At 45.9% G+C, this 27,942-nt stretch overlaps 1 protein-coding gene and 2 non-coding genes across 3 annotated transcripts in view; 1 reads left to right on the top strand and 2 right to left on the bottom strand.

Moving 5' to 3' along the window:
* The window catches only part of PIK3C2B (phosphatidylinositol-4-phosphate 3-kinase catalytic subunit type 2 beta), a 61,388-nt gene extending 45,165 nt beyond the window's left edge, over window positions 1-16,223 (bottom strand). Inside the window, exon 1 of the mRNA XM_024750936.1 lies at window positions 16,049-16,223. The gene's annotated coding sequence lies outside the window, so the exon portion shown is untranslated. The remainder of the gene's footprint in view (window positions 1-16,048) is intronic.
* Window positions 16,224-21,910: 5,687 nt separating this feature from the next.
* TRNAK-UUU (transfer RNA lysine (anticodon UUU)) lies at window positions 21,911-21,983 on the top strand. The gene has a single exon. It is a non-coding gene; the product is annotated as a tRNA-Lys (tRNA).
* A 294-nt stretch (window positions 21,984-22,277) lies between these two features.
* On the bottom strand, window positions 22,278-22,350 carry TRNAK-UUU (transfer RNA lysine (anticodon UUU)). The gene has a single exon. It is a non-coding gene; the product is annotated as a tRNA-Lys (tRNA).
* Window positions 22,351-27,942: the final 5,592 nt, after the last annotated feature.

The following is a 27,942-nucleotide window of genomic DNA, read 5'->3' as shown; positions in this document are numbered from 1 at the left end:
ACCCGCCAGTCATCCTGGATTCCTCCTTCCTTTTCACCCCATATCCAATCCCAAGGCCTGCCAACTTTTCCTCTTAATACTTCCCAAATCTAGTCCTTCCTTCTATGCTAACTGCTGCTGCCCTAATTAAAGCCGTATTTTCTCCCACTTGGGCTATTACAATAGCCTTCAAACAGTCCTTCCTCCTCCTAATCTTTCCTTCTCTAAAGCTTGCTCCCCAGAGCAGTCAGAGGGCTCTTTCTAAAGTGTAAATCTGATCATCTCACTCTCTGCTTAAACCCCTTCAAAGGCTCTCTATTTGATTCCTTTACAAGGCCTTTATCACCAGCCCCCATCTCACTCTCATCTCCAACCATTCAGAACCACGCATTTGATACCTCCTCAGTGATTCCGTGCAGTACCTTCCTGCTCCAGGGCACGCCCTTCCCAACTGCCAACGCTCTTTGCCTATGTGATTCTAACTGCTCAGACTTTGCTCTGACATCAAGTTCTTCAAGAAGCCCTCTCTGAGCCTCCAGATTCAACAATGCGCCCCTCCTTCATGCTCCCAATAGCAACCCATATATACCTCAAATACCATCTTGAAACATTTTATTCAAAATTAAATGTGTATGGGGCTTTCCTGGTGGTGCAGTGGTTGAGAGTCCGCCTGCCGATGCAGGGGACACAGGTTCGTGCCCCGGTCCGGGAAGATCCCACATGCCGCGGAGCGGCTGGGCCCGTGAGCCATGGCTGCCGAGCCTGCGCGTCCAGAGCCTGTGCTCCGCAACGGGAGAGGCCACGGCAGTGAGAGGCCCGCGTACCGAAAAAAAAAAAAAAAATTAAATGTGTATGAATCTGTCATCTCCCACCAAGATCCTCAAGTTCCAAAATCACCTCATTTCCACTGAGGAAAATGTACTTCAGCTGGGATATAAGGGTAGAGCTTTCTGGTGGTAAGAATTCTCAGACATAGAGATGTGTGATCAGGATGCAGGTGGGGTCCTTCCCTGGGGATCCTTCAAAGGTAGGACTGGGTTTCAACTAACAGGGCCAGGTTTGGCATCTGTAAATGCAGGTGGGTAGATAGACAAGACCCCCACAGAAAGTGCCTTCCAGCCCTGGGATTCTTTGATTCTGACCTATTGATTCCCTTCAGTCACATTTCTCAGAGGACACCAAAGTTAGCCCTGGGAGGAAAGAGAAGAAAGGCCCGAGGGGGAATTCCCTGGTGGTCCAGTGGTTAGGACTCCACACTTTCACTGCTGAGGGCCCGGGTTCAATCCCTGATCTAGGAACTAAGATCCTACAAGCCACACGGCGCGGCTGAGGGGAAAAAAAAAAAAAAGACCCGAGGGAGATCCAGCAGGCCCAGCTCCTAAGGCTCTTCCCAGACTGGAATTCAAACACGGAAAGCTGAGCCACCCCTCTCTAACCACCGGCCCGCTGGCTCCCGGCCAGGACACCACCAGACTGTCTGTCAGCTGTGCAGAGGAGGCCCAGCCCATCTTGCACCCGGGGCTACACCGGCAGCTGCACCTTCCAAAAAGTGCAGTGCTCTGCTCGCTCTGGTGCTGAGGGATCCATGGTGAGGAGGCAGGACAAGCAGCATCCCCCGCAGGACCAGGACACCAGGACCGGGAGAGCCAGCCCTAAGGTGGGGTGAAGGTTCAGGGCAGCAGCCAGGCACAGGGGAAATGCAGAGAGGGAAAGAAGAAAGGCAGGAGCAACCAGTCCCAACCACCGGCAGCTAAAGGGAGCCGGCTTCTGCCCGGAATTTCATCTTCCAGGAGGGGTGGGGATACACAAAGTATTTTAGGAATCAGAGCCTCCTGTTTCTTGCCTCCCCCATTCTCTTCCCCAGTTCAGCTCCCTCCCTGCCAGGCTCTGCTGGGTTGACAAATTCTCTATTCCCTGAGTCCTCAAGGGTTACTAGGGATTCTGTAAGAAAGCAAATATCCATGTAGGTCCCAGGAAAGAGTTGGGGTGGACGAGGGCCTGGGGTCTTTGCTACTCTGCAGCTCATCCAGGAAGAGAAGGCTGGGGCCAGGACCGCTCTGTCTCACAACTCCACGGAGCACCCACACACTGTACTCTACGTGAATGACACCCTCTACCACAACAAAGGGAATGGTGCCTGCTGGAGTTGTGCACCTTGGTGGCCCTAGCGGTGTTCTCTTCTAGTATCCATCTCTCAGAAAGTAGATGGAAACCATCTGAAGACCATTTTCAGCCAGATTCCTTTCACCACCTGCATGCACTAATTGTTAACATTTCCCCACATTTGAGCACACTTTCTCCTTCTCTGCTTAACATTTTCAAATGTTAAGATGCAAACTCTTCACTTCTAAATACTTCAGCCTGAATCTCTACAGAACTAGGACATTCTCTGATGTAAACACAATGCCAGTTAGCACCCCAGCTAAATTTAACGTTGACAATACGTTAAATTGTAATTGTTATTATTTAACAATAATATTATCTAATATAGGGTCCACATTTGAATGGTTGTAATTATCATCTGGAAAGTTCTTCAAACATACAAATTCCTGGTCCCTCTCCTGGAGGGTTTGATTCAGTGGGGTGAGTCCCTGGACTCTGAACATTTCAAAGCCCCTCAGGCAATTCAGATGTGCAGCAAAGTTTGACACCAAAGACTAGGGTTTCAGAACTACCAGGAAGACAGGACGGAACTGGGGAAAGGAACCCCAAAGAGCACCAGGCAGTCAGCTGGTAAAGGAAGAGGGCATGCTTATGGCCAAGCAGGTCGGTGCCAGGGTCTAGGCGGCACCAAACTCAGCCCACACAGCTGCCAACAGATGGCTGGAGGTCACGGGGGGAGGAAGGGGGTCAGGGCAGAGCCACACAATGGCTCAGAGTCAGAGCATGGAGAGAAAGGAGAGGGCACTCCCTCAAGTGAGTTGGCTCTGTTCCATGCCTGTGCCAGAGAGGGAGGGGCCCCAGGGTCCAGCGATGACACCAGCTGTGGGTGGAGAGGGCTTCCTGTTGTCTTGCTGGACGGTACCGTATGAGAACTACCCTGCTTGGGACAGACTAATGGGTCTCGGTCATCTCCCCAGATCCTGAGCCACAGAGCCGGATTCTAATGGGCGGTGAGTACCAGCTACGTGCCAGGTACCATGCTAGACCCAGAAGTATTCAGATGACCATGGCACAATTCCAGGAAGCTCACAGTCTAACAAAGGTGACAGATGTATCATAAATAATTCAATCTCCCCTTTCGGGCACAAAGCAGGGAACCTTGCACGTCCCGACCCATCTTCACTGAGCAGGGGAAATGGAGAGCTATCAAGAAAGGTGGTGAAAAATATGGAGGGTCTCAAGCCCCCAGCCTGTTAGCAGTTTTTACTAAGGGAAGATGACTCAGTTCTAGGACTGCCCTAGGAAGAGACCTTCAGTACCTCCTCTCAGGACAGAATGGTTCAAGGGGTTAAGGACTTAATCCCTTTGGCTCCCAGAGCTTTCTCTTCTGAGAGGACCCTGCCCCTATCTACCCCCAGCACCCACACTTACCCAGACCCCAAATCCCACTGGTTTTGCAGCCAGGTACCCGTCCCCCACCCCTCGCTCCACACGCTGCCGCTCAGCTCCACCTCTCCCCTCCCACAGCCCCAGCTCCAACAGGGAAGTCAGCGTGCCCTGTGCCAGGAACACGACCCCTCCAGCGGGAAGGCATAACAATAAGTCAAGTAGGTCAGCTCCCTGCCTCAAACAGATGTGCAACTGGTCCCTGCTTCCGTACTGAAAACCTACAGGTTTTATACAGCGCTACAAGCTTCTTTGATGTCAGGCCCATCACTGAGTCACACTCACCAACAAAGTCCTTCTCTTGTTTAACTATGTTCTCTCTGTGTGGTTCTCACTTAATCCAAATGTGAGGAGACTCAATATAACTGCTTGCATTTTCTTCCCACTCATACAGCCCCTCTCTAGCATCCTCTCAGCCAAATTAAAGCAGCCCCACGTGGTTCAGTTTTGCTACTGGAACTTACTTTCCGTTTCTCTCTTTCCTGGGCCTACCCTGGACTCTCCACCAATTGAAGCCAAAGTGGACGCAAGAGTTAATAAAGGGCTCTCTGGGTCCTAAGAGAGCAGAGGGACAGGAGGCTGTGTGACACAGTTACATCAGTTGGGTTTGCATTCACAGCCCTGAGTCCTCGGTCCCGGTTCAGAAACCATTTGTGCAGCTGTTCTGTTCACACACCACATACACACACACACACACACGGAATCCCTGGAGATCACAGCTCCTAGCACACACCCTGTAGATTTGGGATCTGGGTACGAAGAGAGTCAGTGATGGAAGAGGTGAGGTAGCTCATGGCTCCTCGCAAAACTTTCCTTCCTAGAGTTGGCGATTAAGATGGCAGGGACCAGGAACTGGCAATCAGCTGAATGGAACGTTTGGCAAAAAGGAAAGAAAGGTCTTGGCCAGGAACCATCCCAGGAGCCAGAACAGCCACATCTCCCCTCTGTCTGGTCCACACTTCCTGCTTTTTCCACCCCCTGTCCTCAGCCACCGCAGCCCCAAGATCCAGGCCTTCTAGTTCAGATCGGCCGGGTTTCCTCCAAGGAGCACGGTGGTTAAGAATTACTCTTCCAGTTTCCTCGGCCCTCCAGAGAAAGCCGGTGGACAGGACAGCAGAGGGAAAGAGGAACTCCCAGGATGACCTTCCCTTAATAATCTTGGCCTCCAGCTGAGAGGACTCCTGAGGAAACTTCTCTACAGACAAAGTTCACACCAGCCCACCCACATGAGAAAAACAGCCTGCCATTTGCAAAGAGCAACATCTAGGAAGCCTTAGCCTCTCCGAGGGTCCTGTAGACTCCTGAAGCATAAAGGAAGCCCCTCTGGGAGGAGGATGTAAGGAAGTGGGTGGAGGAGGGCATGGGGACACGGCAGCCCTTCTCCGTGCCACTTGCTTGCTGCAAGCCAAGGGCTCCTGCAAGGCTCGGACTGTCGCCTCTGTCACCTCCAGCTGAATCTCCAGTCCAGCTTCCCCAGCTCATGCCCTTCGGAATCCAGTTCTCCAGGATTCCTTCGTGGGCTGGGAAAATTCGCTAGAGGAGGCCAGCCCATTAAGCAGAATCCAGAAAGCAGGTCACAGCTGTTCCCGTCCAGCCGGGGCACCAAAGCGAGGACCCAAAACTCTAGCAAGGCTCTGCTCTGCCTGGAGGACTCACCGGAGGGGAGAGATGAGAGGCAATGTCCTCCACCTCACGGCTCAGGTCCAGACTCCCCAGGTCCTCACAAGCTAGATGGGGCTAACCCATCAGAGTCTGCAAGGAGGAAGGAGGCAGCCCTGAGCAGACTACAAATTACAGCCCAACCCCATGGCAAGGGGATGGGGCTGTATCTCAGGGTAACTACAGAGGCATCAGACTAACCAGAGTCTACCGAAGAATGCCAGTGAGACCATCCTCCAAAAGAATGACATCTTTGCTGGGAATCAACGCTCTGATCTTTAGGGAGTGTCTCCAATTCATTCAGTTATAACAATTCTTTGGTTATTTTCTGGTAGCACCTTTCTCAGACATCTAAAAGGTAATCTCTCTTCTCCATGACAGGGTCCTACTGTTTAGTAGAATGAGGCCCACAGAGGGTCAGCGACTTTGCCCTGGGTCTCACGGTGGAGCCACAGCAGAGTCGGGAAGGGCCCACAGGACCAATGTGGGGAGGCTACTTGGTGCTGGGCCTCAGAAACAACCCTGGCCCCAGCCCTGCGCTCCATCCCATGAGTACACACTTGGCACTGAATGTGCCAGAGCCTGGGACGAGAAGGACCGAGGGACTTGGTCCCCAGAACAATTCTACAGAGTAGAGAAGGTGGGGCCAGCAGCCCCAGTGTAGTGGCACTGCCTGTGCCAGGGGGCAGGGACAGGCTGTGTGTGCAGCTGACAGCCACCTGCTTGGCTCGGAAGAGGGTAAAAGGCAGTCGAGCAGAAAAAGACTGAGCCAGTCATCCAAGGGAACCTCGGAGGAGCAAAGACCAGCCGCCACAGCATGCCCAGGGCAAGCTCCTTCCTGCCCTCCTGGCAGGGAGGCTCTGCGCCACTGTCCACAAGCCCTGCCCACTGTCCCTCTGCCACCACAGTCCCTAAACTAACGATCTTGACATGCTGTCTGATAACAGAGAATATCTGCAATCAGTGCTAACTCCCCAAATCGAGAAAATCCCTGATAGACTGCAGTCACTCCCAGGGACCCAGAGCCACAGTAATCACACAAACTGCACACCTTCCCGCACCCTCCGACTCACTCCCTCATTAGCTCCCTAAGGGCAGGAGAAGAAGCTGGCCTAGACACCACGAGGTGACAGCCTTAGCGCCACTGGCAAAGAAGCCTGAGAAAAGCAGACGGAAAGTTGGGGTTTTTTTTTTAAGCAATGATGTATTTTTTTTTCTTTAAGCTTTTAAGTTCAGACGACAAATCTTATTCTATCTATAAACCTAATAATTTTTTTTCCACAACTCACACACACACACTGTATTTTATTTTTACAAGAGATAAATAAACTGACACCAAGCATTGTAAATGGATGACCGCAACAAAGATTGCAATTACCAAACACGAAACACACTCATACTATGTCATGATATTGACATTCAGTCCAGGAATCCTCCACTGTAACGGCTCCTTTACTTTGCAGTGAAAATTGATTTGTATATTTTTTGCCTCTGAGTAGAGGAAAGTTGAACCAGAAGAAAAAGGAAAACAGGGCCTCTAAGCTCCAGGGGCAGCTCTGGGCCTTCCCTGTCCACATTCCAGCATTTGGGGACAGGTTGGGCCAGCGAGGAGAGCACCGGGGAGGGAAATGCCAGGGAAGGAGACTCCAGACACAAGAGCCCAGGAGGGCTTTTGTCCAAAGGTCACCTAGCTTCTGGACAGCCTCAGGGACAGGTGTTATTTCCTAGGTGAGGGCAAAGTGGAGAAGCCCTGGGGTCCTCACAAACCAGGGTGGGAAAAGAAAAGGGTGTCAGCTCTCAAGTAGCCCCCTTCTTTCAGACCAGAAAAACACACACACACACACACACACACACACACAAAAACAAAACACCACCAAACATCTGATACTAATTTACACAGGGGTGTTAGAGGCCAAAGTGTTAGTCCCTCCCAGGGACGTTTGCATTTAAAAAGCAGAGTCTGAGGAGAGGGGTGCTCAACCTAAGGGAATCTGGAAGTGGTAAAGGAAATTTCTAGTGGCACTGGGAGAAATGACCCATTAAAAGGTAGGGGAGGGCTTCTCTGGTGGCGCAGTGGTTGAGAGTCCGCCTGCCAAGGCAGGGGACGCGAGTTCGTGCCCCGGTCCGGAAAGATCCCACATGCCGCAGAGCAGCTGGGCCCATGAGCCATGGCCGCTGAGCCTGCGCGTCCGGAGCCTATGCTCCGCTGACAGGAGAGGCCACAACAGTGAGAGGCCCGCCTACTGCAAAAAAAAAAAAAAAAAAAGGTAGGGGAGGTGAATCTCTGGCATAGGCCTTGCCTGTCCATGGCCTCCCCTGGTCCCAGTTCCTGAGCCTCAGGAATCTCTTGCCCCTCTCCAGCACACAAGTCCCCCCAAGCGCTACCCACCAGGCAGCTTGTCCTTTTAAGTCACTGACCCCCCCCAATACTTGGCCTTGGCTGCTGTTAGCCTGGCCTCACCCAGTAGCCATGAAGTTCCACTCCACTCTTCCTGGTAGCAGGCCGGAAGGATGTCCTGCTCCGGGTCAGCCAAGGACACTGAACCCTGGGGGAGACCACGGATTCTCTCTTACCAAGGTCAAAGGAGAAACCCCACTCAGGATGCAGGGCCCTAAGAGGGAACTGAGAAATGAGATCCTCTTTGAGATGGCCTCAGTGTCCAGAATCCCCAAACCACAGGGAAAGGGATACTGAGATGGGGACACTGGGAAGCAGGCAGTGACCCTGACAGTGCTAGATCACTGGGGATCCCAGCCAGGGCTCCCCTCAACCTGGTCACTCCCTAGACCTGTCATAGTGGTAGTTCCAGTGCCCTGGTCTAGACTCCCCAGTCCTATTGCCCGCCCCACCTGACTCTTAGGGCCTGAAAAGCCATGGGTGCAGCTGGAGGCACTTTTCTCTTCCTCCTGCTTTCTCTCTCCTCTTTCCACCCCAACTCAAGATCCTCAGAAACCTTCCCTGGTCAACCCTTTCAAACTGTCCTTTCTTCTTTTACTCTCTCAGTGTCTCCCAAGCACTCCGATGCTGCGTGGGTGACATGACTGATTAAAATGGGGGTGCCGGTGTCTGGGGTACAAGAGCAACACGTTCGCCTTGGGTGGTGTTAAAACAACTGTTCTGCATCTCTGCACATGGAGGGGTTAAGAAGATTTATTTTCTAAATAGGAAGTGACCTAGGGGATGGGGGAGTAGACGAGGGGTCGCGTCAGTTTCCGTGTTGCCCTGTATATGCCCTAATGCCTTTCTCCCATTTCCTATGTCCCACTCGCACGGGAAGGTCCCAAGGGAGACAGAGCCCAACTCTATACCCAGCATGGGGACACTCAGCAGAAGAGTGGACTAGCTGCCCACCTGGCTCAGTGTAGCACACTCACATCCCACCAGCCCCACCTTCATGGGGCCCTTGCCCATGTGACCCTCAGTCGGGGTCTACCAGGGTAGCAAGAGTCAGAGGCCATTCTCAGCAGGGATTAGCTGCATGCCTGCAGCTGGACGAGAGTAGCCAGAATACGACTGAATGTGCAGGCATAACGGAACTAACCATCCTTAGCTACCTTGCTGAAATACCACTGCTGTGTATGGAAACTCCATTACAAAGTCTGTCAAATTAATTCTACACGGATATGTCCACTGTCGTGCCTGGAGTCAGGGTATCACACTTTGTTTTGGTGAAAAGAAAGAGAAGGTAGGTTGGCGGGCGGGGGGGTTCAGAGAGGGAGGCTAAGTGAATACGAGCATCACAGAAAGAGGAGGAAGGAAACAGACCTCCCCCACCCACCCCAGCACTTTGTGCCAGGTATTGTCTTGTTTAATCCTCATGACAATCCTTAACTGTGCATATTATTATCCTTATTTTATGAAAACAGAAAAGGAATTGAGTAATTTGCCCAAGGTCACACAAGTAGTAAAAGACACTGAGTCAACCTGTTGTAAATCATCTACACTTCAATAAGCAAATAATAAAATAAATAACATTTAAAATTAGAATAAATAAATGAAAGTTAAACTGAATCTTGTTTGAGGCCAAAATTGTTTGAGGTCTTTTCCCCGTCCTGCCACGGAGACCCAGGCATACTGCATTTCATCAAATTTTCAAGCTGATATTGGTGACTATTCTGGTACACCCCCAAGCTCTCCCCAAACACCAACACACTGTGTCACTGTCTCAAGCCACTGAAAACAACAAGCAAATAAATAAATAAGCAAACAAACCCTAAACACCAGACCCACAGTTTTGCAGATAAGAGAACCAAAGACCACGGGGGGTCGGGGGGGGGGGAATGACTTGCCTGAGGTCACACAGGTAGTCAGTGGCAGAAGTGGAACGGGAAGCAGGTCTCAGACCCCCACTCAAGCGCTCTTTCCAGACTGAACCACAACCAATCTTGTCCGTTCCCAAAATCCTCCAGGGAAGAAAGTCCCTCAGCCTTTCTGTTCTAACCTCTCTCAAATTGGTCCGTTCCTTTCCAAGATTCTGATTACTTTCATTAAGTGAGATAACCTATCGAAAGCACATCTTAAGCACCAAAAAATTATTATTCCTTTCTGTTACCTGACCATTAGAATAGCGTCCTAGCTAGCCTCTCTGCCTCCCCTGCCGACTCCTTGAGGTATCTGCACTCCGGTGCCAGGGAATCCTGCAGCACAGCTCTGATCATGTCATTCTTCCAATGAAAAACTTTGTCTCTCCCCTTCCTTATCAGGTACTCAAGACCTCCCACACTGAGTCCCAGCCCAGTCCCCTGCATGCCCCCCAAAACACTGACGGTTATTAACCATTCTCCAGGGCCCCATGTTTTCCCACAAAACTTCACTCATGCTAGTGCCCTCTACAAATACCTGCTCTTACACTATAGCCTTCTTTCACCTCCTACGACTGAAAGTGACTTTGCTCTCTTTCAGACATCTGTAAAATTTTTAATGCATCCCACTGCATTTATATTGTTTTGTATTACCCCACTGGTGATTAGAATGAAAACAACCTATCCATGTAGGTCCTTTATAGTTACAAAGCACTGTATAGATATAAGTCCATCAATTTTAAGAAAAAAATTACCTCCTATTTATCTTTGTCTTCCTCGCGATGCTCAATACAATGTTTTACGCATGGCACAGAGCTGTTAAATACTGTGCTCTGAGGGTGGTCTGACCAACCCAGAGTAGAGTTATCACTTCCCCGTTGTAGCATCAGAGATTCTGAAGCTGAATGAGGAAGGCAAAATTGTCATTGGTTTTTCCAGGTCGATACTCCATAGCATTTATTAGATTCTCAGAATTTAGAGACTCCCCAAATATTAAGCACTCCAGTCCTAGCTTCTATACTTTTATGAAATGCGGCCCAAGATTCCACCAACTCTTGGGGCAGCCACAGGACAAGTGACTCATACTGAGCTTTTAGAATTACCGCACTACGTAAAGAAACTCATCCGTTCATTTGCATCTTTTGGAGTACAATGTGGGTACCTCAAAGTCAGGGGCCATACTGAACTCAAGTTTGTATCCCTAGGGTTTAGCACAAACCTGCTATTGGAAGATGATAAAATAATTGTGGCCACCACCATTTACTGAGTCCTTCCCACGTACCACGCACTGTTCCAGGTAGTTCGTTTTGTCTGTCCTCTTCACTGCAGTACGCTGAGGAGAGCGTGAGGTTCGTCATGTACATTCAATGCATAACGGGTGATGGATGGATGAATAAAAGGTAAGATGCAAACTCCTTCAATGCCTCTGGCCAAATTAAACTACGTTCCCTCCACCTCTTCCACCACTCGCTTCATCCCCCACCCCACCCCAATGCCTACTCATTGTTCAGATCTCAGCTAACATTTCACTTCTTCCAGGAGGTCTGACCACCCTAAATGCCCCGCTTACAAGTTCTCAAAGCACCCCATACTACCCCACCCACTACACCCAGGCTACTCACTTGTCTATGTTCCCAACCCAGCAATGTGTTCTGGAAGGCTGTGTGTCCTAGTCACTGAAAGCACCTGAACTCATAAGTAAGCACTCAAAAGACATCTGTTGAATGAACGGATGAGCTCTTTTCAAACATTATCTGACAGACTTTCATTACTCTTGTGATCATTTCTTCCACAGATGACTTTAAGAAGAACACTTGCTGCTGTCACCTGGCTCTTGGGGAAGTCCCATCTCATGCAGAACTTGGGCCTCGTTGACATTTTTTCCTCACAGGTCCCTCCAGTGTAGCACAGAAGGGACACAGGTTCTAGAGGTATCCTGACCTACACTCCAACTTTGGCTCTTCTTTCATTAGTTGTATCATCTTAGCCATGTTTCTTAATCTTGGTTTGAATCCAAACCTAAGCTTAACCTCAGTTCTCCCATCTGCAAATGGGGATGAGACAATTTCATTATCATCCATTTCCTCCAAGGATTGGGGGGAGCGGTGTGGAATTAAGATAACATTTGAAAAGCTGTGGGTAGACAGACACTCAGTGCTGTGGCTATTCTTCTTTATCACATGCTCTTGCCTTTCTCGGTAGTTGAACTTTTCCTCAGGTGGCTCCTTTTTGCCTTCCTTGTTGGGACCATCTACAACAGCATAATCAAAATTGTACTTCAGAGAATTGCCAACCCTTTGGAACCACTCTATCTTTCAAAGTCTCGTCAGAGAACTGTATCCACCTTTTCTCTTAATAGAAAGGAAGGAAGGAAGGAAGGAAGGAAGGGAGGGAGGGAGGAAGGGAGGGAGGAAGAAAAGAAAGAAAGAAAGAAAGAGAGAGGGAGGGAGGGAGGATGGAAGAAATCTGCCTTCTTGAATTCTAAAGTGAAAATCTGACAACCTGGTTATAATATCTTGGGGAAAATATAGTTGCTTTCTCCTAGGTTCCCATAATATCCAATTTGCAAAAAATCTCTCCATTTTGGGTCAGAATTAAATGCGCTGTAATAGTGCTCCTAGTACTTTAACTTCTTTTACCCTTTGGAAGACACAACAGCATGGCAAGTCAGGAATGTGACAGACACTCTGGTTTCAGAAAAGTGTGGCTCTCAGAGATGTTGCAACAGTGGCAGGGCTCCATCATTACTCCTCTCTGGGTTCTAGGTTAATTTGGACCTGAGACGGGAAGAGCTCATATCTATTTCTTCGCCCTAGCAAAGCAAACTGTACTATTTCCTCAAAATGGAATCTCCTTGGCTCTCTAGTCTTTTCCCCTCACTCTGTGCCTTCTGGTTTGCTATCAAGGGTACCAAGTAGACTAAGATAGAAAGAGAGAAAAAACTTGGCAGGAGAGGTTGCCTCCATGCAAGCTTATTCCTGGTGGGCCTGGGGAACATGTGTGAACAGCTCTCATGCCTGGCACCCACCTCCACTGTGGGGAGGATACAGAAAGAGAAGCTAACCTGTAAGACAGGATCCACGGGCCAGAGACTTAGAAGGAGGCACAAAGCATCATGGGAAGAACTGCCAAGGAGAAAAGAAACCACTGCCCAGGAGATTAGTCTCGCAGTGACTAGGGATGGCTAGGGTTAAGAGAGAAAGGTCCAGGAGGAAGGGAGTTGAACAATGTTTTCGAGAAAGAAGAGTGGCAGGTGTGAAAGTTAAGGAGGAAGGAAAAGAGTTTCCAAAGAGGCAAATGATTTTTGGCTTCTCTCTGAAACACTATGAAGCCTCTGCTAGGTAAGACTACACCTACTACAGGAAGTTCTCAAGAAGAGGAAGGATGAATTGCTAAAGACCCCTTGTCATAGATTCTGTATTCTGCCTTAGGGCTATTGGGAGCCCCTCTCCTCTTCCTTCTCCATACCTCAAGAGCCTCTGTCCCAACACGGGTGTCCTGTGTCCTTAATCTCTTTAACAAAATCAAGATTTGAGGACAGTGAATTCCATCACCATGAGAGAAGAGAATTTCCCAACAATGATAGGGTCAACTGATAGGCCACTGATAGGTACATTCTAAAGTGCCAAAGGATAGGTCCTTTCATTAGTAGTAAAGTGATCTGTGGGGCAAGTAATCATGTGACCTTGGGAGAGTCATTTCTTTGCAGGAAAATGACTTTCCAATTCTAAAGCTATATGTAATCATAGGAAATGCAAGAATTAAGGAGGTACTATGCTGGACCTGCTATGCTGGGTGGAGGAAATTTGTCCTCCAGGGCCTCTATTATCTAAGGTATGTCCCAGTCTGGTGACATTTCACAAGCATTCAAAATCAAGGAATCCCGTATGAATGAATTCTGTAACTCTGCTTCCCCTCTTTGTTCTCCCAAGACCCAATATCTCCCTGAGAGTGGCACCCAGGTTGTGAGCACAGGGTCTGGAGTTGGGATTGCCTGCTTTGAATCTCTTCTCTGTCATTTACTAGCTGGCTGACATCAGTAAGTGTCAGCTATTATATTATTTGCCAACTCAGTACTACCCTGTCTATAGACAGTAGCCAACCTTTGGGGGTGTATGTCTCCCCTTGATTTCCTACAAATATCATTAAGCAGATTTCCCTTCTCTCCCAGTTCCCATTCTACCAACCCTTTAAAGAGAAATACCCAAAGAACAGTTACCTTGGCCTTGTCACATCACTCTTCCCTTAGTCAGAAAAGAAAGGTTCCGGAACATTCTCTATTTCATATCCCTTTCCTCCCACCCCTCCCCCCATCCCCACCAACTTTCCCTCCCTCATTATTGAGACTAAACTCATAATGAATCACCTACTCTGCAGTTTTCAGAGTGCTTTTGCATACATGATTTTATTCAGTTCATGGTAAGCAGTGTATTTCATCCTTAAAACAATCCCATGAGCCAAGGGTATATTTTTCACCATTTTACAGATATGCAAACTGAGTCTTAGGTTCACAAGTTGTCCATGCTCACACAGCTAGGAAGCCAGGCCTCCTGACGCTGAACCCATCCACTGTTTTCTCTACTATTTCGCATTATCATGTCCAAGTCCACATCCTGGGAACAGGAGGAGCCTGAAGTTTACGGCCAGTTACAAACCCCTAAAGGGAACAGAGATCCCTCATTTTTATTCCTGCTGGCTAGCAGGGCTGTCCAGGCTGAATGACCATACACATGAGATGCCTGCAAAGGGCCAGGCCTAGGTGGGGTGGGGCCACCACAGAGAGGAGACCAAAGGCCCACAAGGGTGTGGGGTATCTGCTAGAGCACCACTACATCATGGCCAAGGACATAGGTATTCCAGGACAATCCCAAAGGAGAACCCCAGGGAAAAGCCTGAGGACCCAGATAAACTGAACCTTCCTCACCCCAGCACACCCTGTGGGCCTCCCTCACCAATGCTTCCAGGGAGAGGGAAATGGACAAGCTCCCTTCTGGCCAGGGCTGAGAGTCTGATCAGATTCAGACACACACACCCATGCACACTCAGCAGTAAATTCAGAGCCATGGAAATCAAACCTTGGCTCACCCAAAGGCCAAAGGAGAAGCAGCCACAGCTTCAGTCCAGGGTTCCGGCTCAGAGCCACCATCTCCTCAGATGCTGGCGGCCAGGCAGAGCTATAAACTGTGCCTCGACTTAATTTTTCCATGGACACGACCCCAGATGGGACCGCCAAGCTCTGAAGAAGCTTCAGTTCTGAAGCATCATAACCTCTCTGTTCTGGGATCCAAAGCTAGAACTGGGGAGGGAGGAGTATTTGGAGATCAGGTTTGCCACGGCCTGGACCATTTCTCTTCCAATATCTTTCCAAGGCCTAGTGCAGCAATACAGTAAGTTTTCATTCAGCGACAGATATAGGGTTGGAATTCAGTGCAAATTACTTACATCTGCTTGGCCACAACCCAGACAGTCAGGTAGTTTAGAGAGAGAAGGAGGGGCATGTTGGCCCACTTCTGGGACCCTGGGTAGTTGTGTGCTAAGGAATCTGGGCCATGCTGGGTCCAGCCTGCACAGGGTACAAAATTCTCCAACAGAATTGAGAAAAAACATCAGGGCAGCCGAGACAATAGAGATTCCACCCCAGGCACGACTGGTGGGACTGGGGCAGGGAAGCCACAAAGACCCCACAAGGGGTTGGAGATGGAGAGAAAGGTTGGCCTGAAGGGGTACGAGCAATGGCAGATTCTTCACACACGCCCCTCAGCCAACTAGGGTGTGTGCACTAACCTCATACATTTGGTAACCTCTTCCCACGAACCAGGAACCTGCCAAGCCCCTGGGCTTCCCACCCTACCCCACCCCATCCCAGCTTGGCAGCCTCCCTTGGGCTTCCTGCTGCTGCGACTGCTCCCCAACATCAAAGCCACCGATGTCGGAGCTGAAAACGAGACAAGTACAGGCCAGGAGAGCAGCGCCTCCCCCAAGGCTCCGGAACTCAGGCCTGGGGGCCCCTCTCCCTCTCCCAAGCTTTCTCCTTTTGCTGCAGTATCCTTATAAGGGAGAAGCCAATTCTACTATCCATCTGGCTAAAAAAAATGTATATATTTCCCAGGCTAGATGCTGACTTTCCACCCACTCTAAGAGAAAGCACCCCACCACCACCCTCACTCCAGGGCAGGTTTTGCTTTTTATTTCTCATTTTAAACAAAAAAACAAACAAACAAATACCAAAACCACTGGCTGGTTCAGGTCGCCTTGCAGCAGCTGGGAGTCAGGAAGTGTGTTTAGAAGAAAAGGGGTGGGGAAGAGTGTGCCCTGGGTCCGAGACGCCCCGAAACCTCTGGAGCGGGCAGGCAGTGGGGGCTGGCAACCTGCTCGGCGCCAGGACTGGAGCTCCGTTCCCACCGCGTCTGCGTCCCGCCACCGGAAACCTTCGGTTCCTTCCATTGTTGCCCCTCGGCTGTTGCCATGTTGGAGGGAGAGCCCCTGACCTCCGCTCGCTCCACTCTGCGGGAAATCTGCAGACCCCGGGCCGGTGCTCCCGGATGGGTGCGCGTCTTACCTGTGCTCACTGCGGGTTTCCTGCAAAACCCGACGTGTCGTGTGCTCGGCGACCTGGGCTGCTGGCTCCACGGCTCCGGGCGGCTCCGGCACCCACGCGAGGCGGCCGCGCACCGCCTCCTCCCGGGCCGCTCCCCCTCCGGGCTGCACGCGGCGGGCGCCGGCCCCAGGGTTCCCGGGTGCTTTCCTTTTTTATTCTCCTCTCCTCTCCTCCCCTCTCCTCTCCTCTCCTCTCCTCTCCTCCTCTCCCTCCCTCCCTCCTTCTCCCTCCTCTTCCAGTACGTGGGGGAAGAGAAAAGCGCTGGCGTCAAGTTGTGCTTCGGGAATCCAAGAGCCAAGATTTCCACTTCCCACTTGCGTGACGGTTTTTGCAGATGGTCGTTACTTTTCCCTGCTGGGACCCCTTTGCCCTGTGTCAGATGAATGCCAAATCATTCTACTGGAAATGACAGAGTTTTGAGGTCCATTTATCGGTTTGCGGAATTTCCCCCCATCATTAAGATAGAGATGCCGGAAAGAACCCCTACCTTGAGGATGGAGGTGGCGGTGGGGGGAAGCTGTCTCGGCGCTTTGCACATTCAAACTCATTCGTTTTTCTATTCGCCCTAGTGGGTCTTCTGACCCGAGCCCCAGAAAATAGCAATCTACAACCTGAGGGGGGAGCGGCGATAGTAGGTCCTTCAACCCAACTATCGCAGGGGAAAAAAATCTTTCATAGTGTGTTATATTTAAAATTTTGACTCAGTACCTTTGTTTGAGCAGTGGTCTCTAGAAGAATTTTCCTAAGGTCTCCACCCAAAGAAACAAATAATTGGCCAGATCCTCATTTGCATTTGGTTTGCATAAAAACTATGATCTCTGATCTCAAAGTACATTTTCCTCAAAACTTGAATCTTGTTCTCCCCCAGGGCCCTCCTTCTTTCTTTCTTACCAGACTATGATCAACACCTGGTTCTCAGCCTCCCTCCCCTGCAGTCCCCTTCAGGTATCTAAGGCTCAAGACTCCCAGCCTCTGATCAGATACCCAGGACTCTGCAGCCAGGGTTCCCAGGGAAACATCTGCAAACCTGCCCCTTCTACAGCTTCTCTGCAAAGCTGCCCCTAGTAGCTTTTAAATATTTGTTAAAAGCTATTATTCCAGCCCGTTTTGGGTTCACTGGAGTTTTGTGGGTTTTTCTCTTTTTTAAGGGTGTCGGAAAGGCCTTTTTAAAAAGATCAGGGGCCTTTTAAAATTTCCTCACTAATATGAGACTTCAACAAACCCAACACAAGTCTTAGATTCACAGACTTATAGAATTGGAAGAGACTCCAGAGCTCAAAGGAGGTTAAATATTTGTAAGGAAGGGAATTTGAATAACCAGAGGAAGTCCTATGTAGGGGAAGAAAGCAATATAAAAAGTGAGTTCATTATTCAGAAGGATCTCTTGGGATAGATATTGTTCTGTTCTCATATAAGGTGAAATCTGGGCAAATGCAAAGGACCCTTAATTGCAGGCAACCTTGAACGAGACGATGGGAGGAGAAGCTCATGAAAGGAGATGTGACAGAGGCTCCTGTTTCTTTTCTACCCACTGTGCCGTGACCTTGGGTAGTCCAATTCACCCTCTGAGCATCAATAGTTCCATCAGCTTCGCTTACCACTCAGGGCTGTTGTGAAGATCAAAGGAGAGAACGTGATGGACCACCTTGAGGACCGCAGGCAGCGTGCTCTGCACGTGGTATGATGTCTACATGATGCTATTCCTGATCCTCAGGAGCCACAGGGGATAAGAATATGCATTCATTCACTCACTCATTCACTGCTTGATCACAACACAAATATGTGTGCCAGCTTACTGCGTGCCTGTCATCAGGCTAAGCTCAGAAGCCTAAGAGAACAGAGTAGCATAGAGCCACCAATGCTCCAAATTTGCTGGAGTGAAGAGTCTTCAGGGAAGAGCTAACAGGAAACAGGCCTGCCTGGGTGACTGGGGGATCATATTAAAGGCTTTATAAAGCATTTTGGTAGGGAGAAAATTTTGTGTTATAAGAGCAACCAGGGCATATCAAAAAGTTTAGGTTTGTCCTGTAGGCCACAGAGAACCCAGGGTGTAGACTGGGAGTGATGTGATCAGTGACGTGCATATTACACAGGAGGACTTGGAAGACACACTGCACGTCTTTCTTCCTTTTGCCCCTGTAGATCCACTCTTGGCCCTCTGGCTTCCTAGAAGGGGTGGGCCAGTGGGGAGCCACCGCAGGCGAGTGGGAGGAGGGAGGTCAAAGAGGTCTGGATATTTCTTCCTCAGGATCCTTCTCTTTGGGTTCACTGTGGGCTGGCTGCCACCCTCAACCAAAGATCACAGCTTCCCTCCAGGTGCTTCCCCCTCCCTTTCAGCCCCTCTCCCTCCCTCTTCCTTTTCCTCTTCTCTCTTTAATTTACATAATCACTTACTCCCTTCCTTTGACTTTCAATCCAGGGAGTGGAAACTCCTTTTCCTGCTGGTCCCTGGGTACTGCACACTTTTCCTTGTGGTTGTGCTATACCCTGCCAGCCCTTTGTAAATTGTTTCTTCAAATTGGAGTCTGCCATTGGCATCCTGCTAGGTTAGGAGTACTGGCTTGGAGCTCGACAGGGAGGCCCTGTCTACATTCAGAGTGCAAGATCAGAGAATCTCAAAGCTGGGGCGGGGGGTGGGGGGGGGGGGAGAAGGAAAGGACAGATACAAGAGAGAGTCAGGAAGTCAAAAATCAATACTATTTGATAATGTATTGAACGTAGGGATCATCAGAGAGGGGGAGGAGTGTAGAATTACTCCCCACTTGATGCCTTAGGAGTTGGTGGTAGGTGGTGCCATTTACTACGTGAGGGACTGTAGTAAGACAGGGCCCAGGTGTGGGGCGAGCAACCATGACTTTAATTTTGGACATGTTGGATTTGCAGTGTCTCTAGAATATTTAGGTGGGGATGTCTAGCTGACTTTGGATTTATGAAACTAAATTGAAAGTAAAGGTGTGGACAAGTGATATCAATTTTGGACTCTTCAGTTCATAGATGATCCATAAAGTTATGGGCATATATGAGATCACCCAGGTGGGCATACAGAAGAAGGAAGAGGCCTGCAAAAGAGATCATCAAGAAGAAACAGCCAGGTTGATAGCAGGAAGAAATGAGACCTCAGAGTGTCAGAAAGGAGGATAGAAGAAAGTGTCGGGAAAGAGGGATGGGGACACAAGTGCAGCAGAGACGTCCAGGAGGGCAGGGCTGAAAATGCCCTTTGGAATGACAAGGAAGTCAGTGTCTGAGCTCTCGGTGCTGTGCGAGATTCTTGAGTTGCTACCCTTGCTGTGTTCTCAGAGAGAACGGTAGTGGAAGAGAGCTTGGAAAGCCCACCAGAAACCCAGGCTGCTCTCAGTTTGGAGTTATTAGGCCAAAAACACAAAAGGAGACTTTTCAGAACAACTCCTCTGTACCACGCATCCTCCCAGTACCTTGTAATGGTCTCAAACTTCAAAGACTCTATACAGTGATGGTGAACTACTGGGTCTCTGAATAGGCAGTTACATTAGGCATTGGTTTGGGGACCCCTTTCTTCCTCCCTTTCCCAGCTCTGATACAGAGGTGATGGCGATTTTCAAAGACCGTTGAGTCTGATGAGTAGGAGAGCAAAGAGCGTCGCTTTAAAAATTAGTGGGAGAAATTTAGCTTGCGGGGGGTGCGGGGTGGGGGGCGTGGTTCCGCAAATATAGAATCTGTGAGTTTAGACTGCCCTCTGGTGGGAGAATTAAGTTCAACAGTCAATGTGAATGAGAAGCTTGATGAAGCCCTCCAGGAAGATTTCATGCTAAAAAGGAACAAGGTAGCGCTACTTGGTGGCGTTTTGTAGCGCAACATAGCAAAAGCAGATTCAGTTCATGCTACCTCAGGTGGGACTTTACAATGTTAACAAGTCAAATTTCAATTAGACTTTCAAACTTTGCCGTTGCCTATATGATAAAATTATTCTCTTTCGCCTGAAATAAACCCGTCAGCTGTCTCTAACCCCTCACTTCCTCTCTACCTCCCTCCATTCCAGCCGGATTAATTTATTCACCATTCCCTAAACACAATTTTCATTCATTTTCCTTCTAGACTTATTGTTTTCCTTCCCACTGTGTCTAGCTCACTGCTGTGGAAATAGGTACTCAATAAGCAATTCATGAGTTAATCTCAGTGTATTTAAACAAATGCTTTATTATCCTGGAGGAAAGGGAATATGATGTAACAGAGCCATTGGGCAGGAAAAAAAAACAACTTTATTTCTGCCCCTTTAGGACGCTGGACAGACACCATTTCCCTTTCTTAAAAAAAAGTTAGGTATAATACATTTCCATATCTCATTCAAACAAACGGAGCAAAAAGTTTTTCTGTATCTAACACATGAGGGCTCAAGAAATGGCTGAATAAATGTCTGTCTGGCTCATTACAATTTCCTCTGCATACCTCTGACCGTTACTTGTTGAAACTCAACTCCGATCCTGAAAACTTAAGGACCCCTGTCCTCATTTTATACCTACTGCCTTCCTGTCCATTCTCATCTCCTGCCACTTCCTGCACTTGAATTCTTATTACTGCATTTATTACTTTGTTAAAATTAGTTGCTTAAATGTCTGCCTTCTTGCCTAGACTGTGAACAGGATCTGTGTCCTATATATCTCTGACTCTAGAGCCAGCACAGAACCTAAGCCATAATAGATGATCAACAAATGTTTGTTCAATTAAATTGTTCTTTCCTGTTGCATTTTGAGTCTATTCCTTCTAATCTTATTCACAGTGGGAAAAGTAACAGAGTAGTTAAATTTTAGATTTAGAAGGTATCTTACAGGTCATCTAATCAATTTCCCTCATTTTATAGATGTGGAAACCCAGACCTATTTAGGATCACACAGTTTGTTAGTCTTTGTTCTAAAAGAATCAGACAATTGTAGGAAACAAACTCCTACAACTGAGGCTGGGCAATTTTGTTCATTGTGTTCAGAAGCCTCAAGTTCCCAGAAACAAAAATGAATTCCCTTATCAGTCTTGAAATTTCATAGTCCTGTGTTCCACACCCTATGCGTCAGGGTTGATGAAGTTGATTTTAGGAAAAACTAGGCTGATCTGGAGATTTTTATTCTTAATACTCCATGTTGCTGGTACACATGTACATGTTCCACTGGTACACTCTTATACTTCTTTAGAAGGATTCACCTTGTGAGTCTGACCTGAAAACTGCAACTTGTTGGGAAGAGGGAGAAAGGCAAAAATTGAATCAAAATCTAAATTAAAGGTCTAAACTCTCTTTCTCTCAATCTAAATTCACACCCACCTTTCCACAGTCACTTCTGTTTTCCTATATTAGCTCCTCTATTCATGAATCGAATGTATCTTTCCTTCTTTTGTGCTAAGGAATGCTTGTTTAACAGCTACATCATCTAGTGAAGGGAAATATATTGTTCATTAACAATATGGGAAAAATACTGTAATCTGGTTCAGTAGAATATAACTAAAATTGAGAAGTCCTATCAGGGAAGTAATATATGGCAGACAGAAGAATTGTAGTAAAAAGAGGTTGCAGCTGTCTGAATTTTTAACGTTCGTCTTGGTTGTCCATCTCTGTAATTTAGTACCGCTTGGTTTTAGAGAGCTTAGTAAATATTGGAAATTTACAAAACACGAACTATGAAAGAACTTGAAGAAAACATGTATTAAGTAAATGGAGAAAAATATAGAAAAGTGAATGTTTTTCTTCATCTTGCTGAAAAAAATACTTTAATACTAATTAAAACCTAAATTTAATCTATGTGAGAAGAAATTTATTAGAATACTATCAAGTAAAACGAAGAGAGAGAGTTTGAAGAAGGCGCCCGGATAGCTCAGTCGGTAGAGCATCAGACTTTTAATCTGAGGGTCCAGGGTTCAAGTCCCTGTTCGGGCGTTTCTTCGTTTTCTTGTCCCTTTCTTAGCTTACTACAAATACGAAAATCTCAATGCCACAGCGTACTTCAACCTTAAATAGAATTAATTTCATTTTTCACTGATTTCAGAGTATGCTAAATAAACATATTCTCAGAGAAGAAAAAGAAGCGACTACCCAAAATCACTCAATTTCTTGGCGAGTATGAAGGTTTTGCATGGTAGTTTCCCAGCGGAAAGGGATTTTTTTCCTTCAGGTTTCTAGTATTTGAGAAAAACAAAAAAACAAAAAACGAAAAGAACGATAAAACCGAAACGCCCGAACAGGGACTTGAACCCTGGACCCTCAGATTAAAAGTCTGATGCTCTACCGACTGAGCTATCCGGGCTCTCGTGAAAAAATATTCGTGCTACAGTATCTTACTTAAGAAGGAAGAACCTTGTGTGATCGATTCCTTACGCCGGCATTTTGTGAAACTGTTTTAAACCCAATAAAGCTCTGTATTCATACGCCAAGAAAAACAAGAAGGCGTAAATCATGCACCTTTCAACAGCCTTACCAGTTAACTCAAAATTGCGAGACACTTATGTGCCCAATAACCATTATTAGGTAGACTTCTTTGATTTGTAACCTCTGACAGGTCCAGGATTAACGGAACGGCGAGGTACGTCACTTTTGAAGACTTGTAGTGACACCAGATCTGTTATGCTATTGATAATAGGGTGGATATCAGTTCTAAAACCTACCCGACAATAACAACAAAAAATGAATCTCTCTAAGAGAGAATAGAGATGTGCTGTTCTGCAGCAATTGCATTGAACTGTGTAGTATAAAGTGGGAGAAAGGACCCTGCAGAGGGATAGCGGGATTGTCCTGTAGGTCCCTTAATGGAGTCCAAGTAATTTTACATGATGCAAACCCTGGAGTAGGTCACCCCCAAGGCCTTGAGGGCAGAAATCGTACTAAACCAGAGCGGAAAGCTGAACATGCCAGCAGAAAGACATTTTATTGATCTTGGCATTGGAGGCTCTTCTGTTCCACAGCCACCAGTAATCTGAGCACTGGCCTTTGCTATGGGGTTGGCGCAGAGAATTACCCTCGGTGGGGCTTAGAGTGAGACATTAAAGTGTTTTCGTTAGCTGATGTTGCTTTGCCTTAATTCCATCTGCTTAACTCCAACTGCTTTAGAAGTGATCGCTCTGGTCCAGCAATTCCACTCATAGAAATTTGTCCTAAAGAAATAATCAGGGATGTGCAAAAAGACCTGATTACAAGAGAGAACGTCAAAGCATTTTAATTGGAAAAAATTGTAAATGACATAAATGGCTATATAAATTATGGTACAGCCTTAATAAGGAATGATATGCAGCCATTAATAATCATATATAAAATAACACAACTTGGCAATAATTGTAAAATATTGTTGTTAGGAAATATTTCAAATAAAAAATTTAAGCAACAAGGATATATTGTACAGCACAGGAAATTATAGCCATTTTTTGGTAATAACTTTTAACAGAGTATAATCTCTAAAAACACTGAATCACTATGTCGTTCACCTGAAACTAATATAATATTGTATATCAACTATACTTCAATTTAAAAATTTTTAAAGTGTGCCTATATGTACACTGAAAAACTGAAAGGATAAATGCTCTACGTAAAGGCTGGGTTCTGAAGTTAGGTGCCCCTTTTTGAATCCTTATTGCCACTCTGTGATCTTGAGTAAGAGATTTCTCTGTCTCAGGACAATAAAATGATTGCAAGAATGAAATAAGATAGCTTACATAAATTGTTTAGAATAGTGTCTGACATGTAATAAGCATTCATGAAGTTACATAAAGAGTTAATAGCAAAGCTATAACAAGATCAGACTTCATGGATTCTGTTCTTTCTATCATTCTCTGACACTACCTAACCTTCAACAATTGCTAAACATATTTTTTTAATTAATTTTTATTGAGGTAAAATCGACATTTAACATCATGTTTCAGGGGCACAACCTAAAGATTTGATATTTGTATACACTGCAAAATGATCACCATAATAAGTCTAGTTAACATCTGTCACCACACAGTTACAAAAATTTTTTTTCTTGTAATAGAACTTTCAAGATCTACTCTCTTAGCAATACAAATATGTAGGACAGAATTGTTAACTACAGTCATACTGTCTATAAGGCTTAACACATATTTGTACTTTTATTGAAGTATACTTGATTTACAATGTTGTGTTCGTTTTTGGTATACAGCAAAGTAATTCAGATATATATATACATACACACACACATACTTTTTCATATTCTTTTCCATTATGGTTTATTACAGGATATTGAATATCCCAGTGCTATACACTAGGATCTTGCTGTTTGTCTATTTTACATATAGTACTTTGTATCTGCTAATCCCAAACTCTTAATTTATCCCTCCAATCTCCTTCCCCTTTGGTAACCATAAGTTTGTTTTCTATGTCTGTGAGTCTGTTTCTGTTTTGTAAATAAGTTCATTCTATCATATTTTAGATTCTGCATATAAATGATATCATATATTTGTCTTTCTCTTTCTGATTTACTTCACTTAGTATGATAATCTCTAGGTCCATCCATGTTGATGCAAATGGCATTATTTCATTCTTTTTATGGCCGAGTCGTATTCCATTGTATATATTTACCACATCTTTTCTATCCATTGACCTCTCGATCGACATTTAGGTTGCTTCCATGTCTTGGCTACCATAAATAGTGCTGCTATGAACATTGGGGTGCAATGTATCTTTTCGAATTATAGTTTTCTCTGGATATGTGCCCAGGAGTGGGATTGCTGGGTCATATGGCAACTCTTCCCGGACCGGGGCACGAACCTGCGTCCCCTGCATCGGCAGGCAGACTCCCAACCACTGCGCCACCAGGGAAGCCCTTGTTGACTTTTTATGATGGCCATCCTGAATGGTGTGAGGTGATACCTCATTGTAGTTTTGATTTGCATTTCTCTAATAATTAGTGAAGCTGAGCATCTTTTCATGTGCCTATTGGCCATCTGTATGTCTTCTTTGGAGAAATGTCTATTTAGTTCTTCGGCCCATTTTTTAAAAAATAAATTTATTTATTTAATTTATTTATTTATGGCCACACTGGGTCTTTGTTGTGGTGTGTGGGCTTTGTGTGTGGGCTTTTCTTGTTGCAGACCACGGGCTCTAGGCACGCGGGCTTCAGTAGTTGTGGCAAACAGGCTCAGTAGTTGTGGCTCGTGGGCTCTAGAGCGCAGGCTCGTTAGTCATGGCGCACTGGTTAGTTGCTCCGTGGCATGTGGGATCTTCCCAGCCCAGGGATCGAACCTGTGTCCCCTACATTGGCAGGGGGATTCTTAACCACTGTCCCACCAGGGAAGCCCCTTCTGCCTATTATTTGATTGGGTTGGGTTTTTTTGTTATTGAGTTGTGTGGGCTGTTTGTATACTTTGGAATTTAATCCCTTGTCAGCCTCATCATTTGCAAATATTTTCTCCTAGTCCGTAGGCTGTCTTCTTGGTTTGTTCATGGTTTCCTTTGCTGTGCAAAAGCTTGTAAGGTCCCATTTGTAAATTTTTGCTTTTATTTCTATCGCCTTGGGAGACTGACCTAAGAAAACGTTGCTACAATTTAAGGCTTAACATATGTTTGACTGGAGTGGAGGGAGATGTAGAGAATTTAGAAAGCTGACAATATTGAGTTATTAATAATTTGGGCAAAAGAATAACTTTATCCCCTAAGCAATGGGGAGCTATTAAAATTTTTGACTCGGGCTTACCTGGTGGCGCAGTGGTTGAGAGTCCGCCTGCCCATGCAGGGGACGCGGGTTCGTGCCCCGGTCCGCGAGGATCCCACAATGCCGCGGAGCGGCTGGGCCCGTGAGCCACGGCCGCTGGGCCTGCGCGTCGGCCTGCGCGTCTGGAGCCTGTGCTCCGCAACGGGAGAGGCCGCAGCAGTGAGAGGCCAGCGTACTACAAAAAAAAAAAAAACAAACAGACAAAAATTTTGACTTATTAATGTCCCAGTTTCTCACTCAAAGGAACACACATTAGATTTGTTCCATTCATGTTACAGTAAAAACAATAACAAGGACTACCATATTAAGTATTCTCTGTAAGAATCAAATGACCAGAGCTAATCATCCACATAGGGCTAATGGTAGAATGGTTTCTAAAAGTGGCTGTGTGTAGATGAGATGTTGAGTCATCAAATTAGGAATATTAGATTGACCTTTCTTTGCTCAAAACCCTTTGATTCTGCTACTTATTGAATAACACATGGAACTTTTTATAGCAGCCTGCAAATCCATCCCATGCCAGTACCATTTAATAGAAATATAATGCAAACCACATATGCAATTAAAAATTTTCTAGTAGCCACATTAAAAAAGTAAAAAGAAACAGATAAAGTTAATTGTATACTTTATTCAACTCAATATATCAAAATATTATTTTGACATGTAATCAATACAAAATATTATTAAGATATTTTACATTATTTTTTTCCTACTAAGTCTTTGAAATCTGATGTGTATTTTACACTTACAGCACATCTCCATTAGGACTAGCCACATTTCAAACCACATGTGCCTGGTGGCTATTATATTGGACAGTGTAATTCAATACAGTGCCAATCTTCTATACAGTAATCAACATTTCAATCAAAGGAGACTCTTTCTTTCTCTGGTTTTTAGACAGTCTTCTAATTCTTCCTCCCTCTCCTCATCATTTATGCCATATTTCTTCAAACGACTTCTCCCACCTCTGCCTCTTGAGATCCTATTCATTCTTAAAGGCTCCATTCTTCTACAAAACCTTCAATGATTATGTTAAATGGGAAGGAAAGAGTAACTCAAGAACCTATAGACTCACAGTTTATAGATTCAATAATAGAGCCATACATTTGTTGTTCAATTTGTAATTGAAAAAGTAAAATCGGATCTCTGCATTACAACATGCACAAAAATTCACCACAAATGAGTTAAAGGCTTAAATGTGAAAAGCAAAGATTTAGAACTTTTAGAAGAAAATATACAAAGTGTCTTTATGATTCATAGACAGGAAAGAACCTCTTAAATAATATACAATAAATAAGCTATCATAAAGAAAATAATTAATAAATTTGACTTCATTAAAAAACTTCTGCTCAAAGGACAACATTCAAAAAGTGAAAACAAGCTATAGATTTGAAGATGTTATTTGTAATACATATAATTAAGAAGGATTAATATCCAGATTATATAGGGAACTCATAAATCAATAAGAAAAAGACAAACCAATAGAAAAATGGGCAAAAGATATGGACAATTTATAGATGGGTAGTCAATAAATATGAAAAAATACTCAAACTTACTAATAATCATGGACACATAAATCAAACCACCATGAGAAATCATTTCACATCTATTTTTTAAAAACCTTGTTATTATACAAGTATTGGTGAAAATGCGAAGCAACAGAATCCTTATACACTCCTTTCAGGAGTGTATACTTCTACAATCACTTGGAAACACTTTATCACCATCTAATTGAGTTGATAATGTGTATATTACCCAATAATTCTACTCCCTAAAGTACACACAGAGACACATACAAGAATGTTGATAGCAGCATTGTTTGTAGAGCAAACAATAGGAAACACCTAAATATTTGTCAAAGGAAGAGATGGGATAAAAAAAATGGTGGTGCATTCATTTACTGTTATGAGCTGAACTGTGTCCTCTCAAAATTCATATGTTGAAGTTCTAAGCCCCAGTACCTCAGAATGTGACTCTATTTGCAAATAGGCCCTTTATAGAGATGACTAAGGGAAAATGAGGTCATACACGTGGGCCCTAATCCAATATGGCTGATGTCCTTATGAGAAAAGGAGATTAGGACACAGACAATGTGCAGAGGGACAAACATGAAGACAAATTTAAAAAAATTTTAAAGCATAAAATATTTGAAAGGAATATATACAGGTATATAACCTA

Source organism: Neophocaena asiaeorientalis, unplaced genomic scaffold, assembly GCF_003031525.2.
Source record: "Neophocaena asiaeorientalis asiaeorientalis breed wild unplaced genomic scaffold, Neophocaena_asiaeorientalis_V1.1 scaffold67, whole genome shotgun sequence".
NCBI lineage: Eukaryota > Metazoa > Chordata > Mammalia > Artiodactyla > Phocoenidae > Neophocaena > Neophocaena asiaeorientalis.
Note: the sequence above shows the minus strand (reverse complement) of the source record. Positions and strands in the feature narration are given on the sequence as shown.